Consider the following 6,000-nt stretch of genomic DNA (forward strand, 5'->3'; position numbering starts at 1 on the left):
CCAAAACGATTCACAGAAATCCAATGATCTGTCAAAGGATTCAAGGAGATATGTAAAACATCCAAATGTGATCATTATCTTGATAATTAAATCCATTAATTGCTCTTTATTTACAAAATGGTAAATAAAGAGTAATAACGCTGCTTTGAGCCAACCCTCTTACGTACTTACATAAACCCTATATTATACTATTAGGTTTTAAATATGTACTAAGTCAAAAATAACAGCAATATTTTTTTTTAAAAATGTTTATTTATTGATTTCAGGGAGAGAGGAAGGGGGAGAAAGAGAGAGAAAAAAAAAAACATTGAACTGTTCCTGTATGTGCCCTGATCAAGGATCAAACCAGCAACCTTTCCACTTTGGGACGATGCTCTAACCCACTGGTTGGCCACCTGCAGCTCAGGAGCCACATGCAGCTCTTTAGCCCAGGGGTCCCCAAACTACGGGGGCCCGTGGGCCACATGTGGCCCCCTGAGGCCATTTATCCGGCCCCCACCGCACTTCTGGAAGGGCACCTCTTTCATTGGTGGTCAGTGAGAGGAGCATAGTTCCCATTGAAATACTGGTCAGTTTGTTGATTTAAATTTACTTGTTCTTTATTTTAAATATTGTATTTGTTCCCGTTTTGTTTTTTTACTTTAAAGTAAGATATGTGCAGTGTGCATAGAAATTTGTTCATAGTTTTTTTTATAGTCCGGCCCTCCAACAGTCTGAGGGACAGTGAACTGGCCCCCTGTGTAAAAAGTTTGGGGACCCCTGCTTTAGCCTCTTGAGTGTGGCTCTTTCACAAAATATGACGTGCAGGTGCTACCTCAATAAGGAATATACCTACCTGTATAGTTTAAGTTTAAAAAATCTGGCTCTCAAAAGAAATTTCAATCATTGTACTGTTGATATTTGGCTCTGTTGACTAATGAGTTTGCCGACCACTGCTCTAAGCAGCTGAGTGATCCGGCCAAAGCTATATATTTTTCAATTATGATCTACCATAGTACAATCATTAATGTAAGTTTTCATTTGTTTAAATTAACTGAAGTGCGTAGCATAATTTGCACATTGCGAAACGGGATCTAAGCTTTCTCACCTTGGTATAATTTTTTTTAAATTCCACCTGTCCATTTCCAGCAATGTAGGGGTTATTTGCCAAACTAGCATATTTTCATTATAGATATTAAGTTGTCTGTCTATACAACAGAGAAAATTATTAATATTTCATTTTCCTGAATATATTTTGTGAGGCTTAAGAGACTCGTGTAAACTCACCTATGAACCTGGCAAGCTACTTCTGGCAAGAAGTATAAAGTAGTGCCCTGGCCGGTTGGCTCAGCGGTAGAGCATCGGCCTAGCGTGCAGAGGACCCGGGTTCGATTCCCGGCCAGGGCACACAGGAGAAGCGCCCATTTGCTTCTCCACCCCTCTGCCGCGCTTTCCTCTCTGTCTCTCTCTTCCCCTCCTGCAGCCAAGGCTCCACTGGAGCAAAGATGGCCCGGGCGCTGGGGGTGGCTCTGTGGCCTCTGCCCCAGGCGCTAGAGTGGCTCTGGTCGCAACATGGCGACGCCCAGGATGGGCAGAGCATCACCCCCTGGTGGGCAGAGCGTCGCTCCATGGTGGGCGTGCCGGGTGGATCCCGGTCGGGCGCATGCGGGAGTCTGTCTGACTGTCTCTCCCTGTTTCCAGCTTCAGAAAAATGAAAACAAACAAACAAACAAACAAAAAAAGAAGTATAAAGTAGTAAAGAGACTTTACTAACAAATGGCATTTTAAAATTATCTGCAGTTGAGAATAAGATTATGTAATGCATTCTTTTCAAGAACTTGAAATATATTTAATAATTTTGATTGTGCACAAGTTGCATAGTCAATTAACTAGTCTAATCTGTTGTAAGCATGCCTTTTACTGTCATCTGTGTTTATGCTGAAAGTGCTGCCACTGAAGTGTTTTGCTCATGTTAATTGATAAAAACTAAATACTTCCCATTATTCTAAATCTTTTTGAAATATGACATACTTATATACCAGATTTATTTAACTTTAAATGATGTATTTGCTAAATACTAAATGTATTAAAACATGGTTTAAGCATGTGGTACTTTATTTGATATATTGCTAACAGTAAAAGACCAAGGTTAATATGAAAATAAAGTGTTATATGTTAAAAACGAGTGGCAAAGGAGAAACTAGAGTTAGAAATCTGATCTAAATTACAATAAAATAGAAAAAAATGTAACAGTTTTATGGTGATTTTTCTCTCCCCAAATAGCTGTGGAAAATATATTTATAATGAGTGTTTTAATTTAAGAAATTGCCTAAGGTAACATATAGCAATAGTTAATTTTTATTTCTTATAATGAAAATTTACATAAAATAAATTTTTATTTCCAAAACAGCACAAAGCTTCTAATAAAACAAAAAGTAAATATATGAATATACAATACTTCCTATACATTTCAAATAGATTACCTTAATAACATAAAATCATTTTTAAGTGATGTTTAATAATATTGAACTATTTTCAGATGCTGCAATGCGTAAATTTTAATATATTAGATAGATTGCAAAGGTAAAGAAATGACTGCATTAATAAGAGATGGTCTGAACAGCTAAGTTAAAAAAATTCTCAGTCTAATATGCTTCCAACTCCATCTCTGTCCTCTCTCTCTCCCCCCCCCCCGTCATCTCTGCAGTATAAACTACCATAGTTATCTCGTGCAGACAGCTCATGCAGACGTCTGCCAGTAGATAATAGCAAATGCTGATTGAGAAACGGTTTATCTACATTTCATCCAAAATATGTGAACCATTAAGGAAATTATAAAAACCAGCAACAATAAACTCTGGTTTTATTCAGAACCTTTCCCTTAGCGATTATTAAAAGGATGATATTTTTAGCCAAAGAAAGCAAAATGCATCTGCAGCAGCTGGTTTCCAAGGAAACAGAATAATTTAAAACCATGTGGAACTCTGCTCTCTAATTTTCATCAATTCCCCTTCATTCCTGGAGGTAGCTTTACTAGAAATTTATAATTTCCAAAAAAATATAACTGCATTGGCTTATTTTCTTTAACTCATAAAAGGCAGTGAATATCTGGTCTTAATATATCACCTTAAATTTCTGTCTAATGGCTGGATTAATTTCTACCATCATTATGTTTTAAAAACCAAGATCAAAAGAATCAATGAGAAACATGGCAACATCTCAGTAGCATACAGTGATTTCTGAAATCCAGAAAGAGTTAAAAATAAACCATGCAAGGGTATTTGCTTGGGTTAATATGATTCTTAACTATGTAAACATATTATTCTCTGTATTTAGTACATTTAGGACATTTAAAATAGTTCTTCATTCATTTAGGTCATTTTTACCCAATACTCAGTACTTTTCCTCCTCCTTTTTTATTAATATTGTAATAAATGTTATGTTCTTTTCTGCTATTTAAAGATAAACCTATCTTTCAAATTATAAAAAGCAATAACAGGACCTCCCAAAAACTAAGAAATTATTTGTAATCATACCTATTAGTTTCTAATTTATTCAGAAGTATTTTAAAAATATATAAACTAATCAGTTTCATCATTGACTTTTATTGTGTTATAATCAACAAGTATTAATTAATTGCCAGTGTGCCCCGTCAGTAATAAGCTTTCTTAAAAGAAGCTCAGTTTTAAAAAGATTAGCCTACCCTTAATGGCCTATATTTATGAATTAAGATAAGGATAAAATAAAATGACTTGGAGTAATATTATTTTTCAATGGCTTTACTGTAAGTATGGCATTTAGTCTACATATTTAGAACTCTATTTTCCCTAAGCAAAAAAATAAATAAATACACACACAGAAACAGAAATATAAGCCACTGCTAAAGTAAAATCTTCACTTTTGAGCTTAAAAAAAACAACATTGCCCTAGAAATATTTCCAACAATATATATTGCTCATAAAAATTGAGGGATATTTCAAAATGAATTAAAGCTATAAAATACCCTCTAATTTTTGTGAGCAGTATACATGCTGTAATGGAATTCTTATATAGGTATATTTGATTGATAAGTGAAACTGGCCTGTTAAGATGCAATTTTATGGCAATATTTAATCTTTCACAAATTGGTTTCTGAGCTTTTAAAATGAAAACAGCCCCATGCATATTGACAAATATAGACAGTTATTTATGTATCAGATAAGCTTACAATTTACTAAATAAAATGATACAACTACTCAATAGCATAAGATTTATCAAAGGAGAAAGTTAAAAGTGCTTAAATGCAGGTAAATCACTCATTATAAATTAGCGTTAAAAGAGTACAACCAGCAAAAATTATTTTCCTAAATCATTTACGGTATTATAAACATTAGAAGATACCACACGAAATTTTACACTGCATAGTTAAGAGAAAGCTCCATTTTCCCCGGACCTGTGGAATTTACCAGCTCTCCTCATCCTTCCTTTGATTCCTAACAACTTAAGATTGAATAAAAACAAACAAAAAAGGCACATGACGACTCATTTTATCTATTAATTTTGCTTCAATAACCCTTGCTTAGAAAGTTATCCAGGGTAAGACAAGCCGCTGTTGTTTTTTATCAGCTAAGGGTTTTGCAGGGAGAAAGAACAACTCATTGCAAAGCTTCCTCAAGTAATGAAAAGGACACACTTTCGGGAAATGTCTTCAGAATGATTTTCCTATCATCAAATGGTCTCAGCAGGAAGTGAGGAGCACGCTTTAATGAATAAAAAGAGATTTTTGTCTCCTTGTTCGCCCTTACCTGTAAATATGGTTTCTGTACGTCGGCTCCGTCAGATCAGACTGAAGATTTCACTCCTCCCTCGTCTCTCCATCAGGCAGCAGCCAACCAATAACAAAAGCCAGATCCTGGCATTCTCCGGCTCATGCTCCCTGCTCTGCTTCCCTCCCTTCCCTCCCACCCCCGCTCTTTCGGAGGACAAATCCTTGCAGCTGGGAGAGAGGAAGGGAGTGGAGGAAAGGAATATGGAGAAGAAAGGAATAAAGAGATGAAAGATATTTCAAAGAGTAGCTTCAAGCTATGAAAAATATCTGTGGGTGAACTCAACTGAAGTGTCTTGCTTTGGATTTAGGAAAATAGGGTCCATCAATGCCTCACCCACTTGAAACCAAAGCAAAATACTCATGGTAAAACCTGCGTAAATTGCCTATTTATTCTGCTCCCATTGACTGTTCTCAGTGAAAATACATATATATATCTTCTCACTGCACATTTTGATATGCAGATAGATGAGGTTGAAACTGAACAGCAAGATGATATTATGCATATACTGTTGGCAAAGAGATAACATTAAAATGAATCGAGACTCTGTACATAGGTGTATCATACTATTCAGCCTCTGTTTGGCACTGTTTTCATTTAAAACCAGTTTCATGGCCTAATCAGCATGAAAAAGATATTTCATCCTGAATATTAGAATATTCAAGTATTTTAAAGTTATGTAGTTTGTATTACTTCAGGTTTTTTAAATGTTGGTATCAATTTGTCTATGTATATAATGGAGCTTGTTAAAGATTAAAAAGGAATCAACACTTAGTTACCATGTCTCATAGTGACTAGTTAAACTCCAATTTTATTTTAATAACCTTGGGCAAAATCATTTCACTTCTGAACTAAGGGCATAACATATATAAAAAGACAATTGAGGAAAACACAGGTCAGAATTTTTTAAGGCAACAAAGCAAATTTGTCCACAGCTTAAAGGATGTTAGGTTGAGACTACTGAAGACTTTAAATTCTGTCTATATCTCTGTATCTATAATCTATATCTCTACAAATTATATTCATCCTATTAAAATATATAAACCATGGTTCTTTATGATAAAAGTTGCTATTCCACTAGTCAAGGTGGTCTGAAAAGATTTTCTTGGGGAGATATAAATTAAACAATGGATGCTATCTCTATCTCAGCCTTAGATACTGCTTATCTGAGATATTTACAGGCTTTGCAATTTAACTTCTTAAAACAGTAATATGG

At 35.0% G+C, this 6,000-nt stretch overlaps 1 protein-coding gene across 1 annotated transcript in view; it reads right to left on the bottom strand.

Moving 5' to 3' along the window:
- CSRNP3 (cysteine and serine rich nuclear protein 3) overlaps positions 1-4,793 on the bottom strand; it is a 232,675-nt gene extending 227,882 nt beyond the window's left edge. Inside the window, exon 1 of the mRNA XM_066279589.1 lies at positions 4,764-4,793. The gene's annotated coding sequence lies outside the window, so the exon portion shown is untranslated. The remainder of the gene's footprint in view (positions 1-4,763) is intronic.
- Between the last annotated feature and the right edge of the window lie 1,207 nt (positions 4,794-6,000).

The sequence above is a fragment of the Saccopteryx bilineata genome, chromosome 5 (assembly GCF_036850765.1).
Source record: "Saccopteryx bilineata isolate mSacBil1 chromosome 5, mSacBil1_pri_phased_curated, whole genome shotgun sequence".
Classification (NCBI taxonomy): domain Eukaryota; kingdom Metazoa; phylum Chordata; class Mammalia; order Chiroptera; family Emballonuridae; genus Saccopteryx; species Saccopteryx bilineata.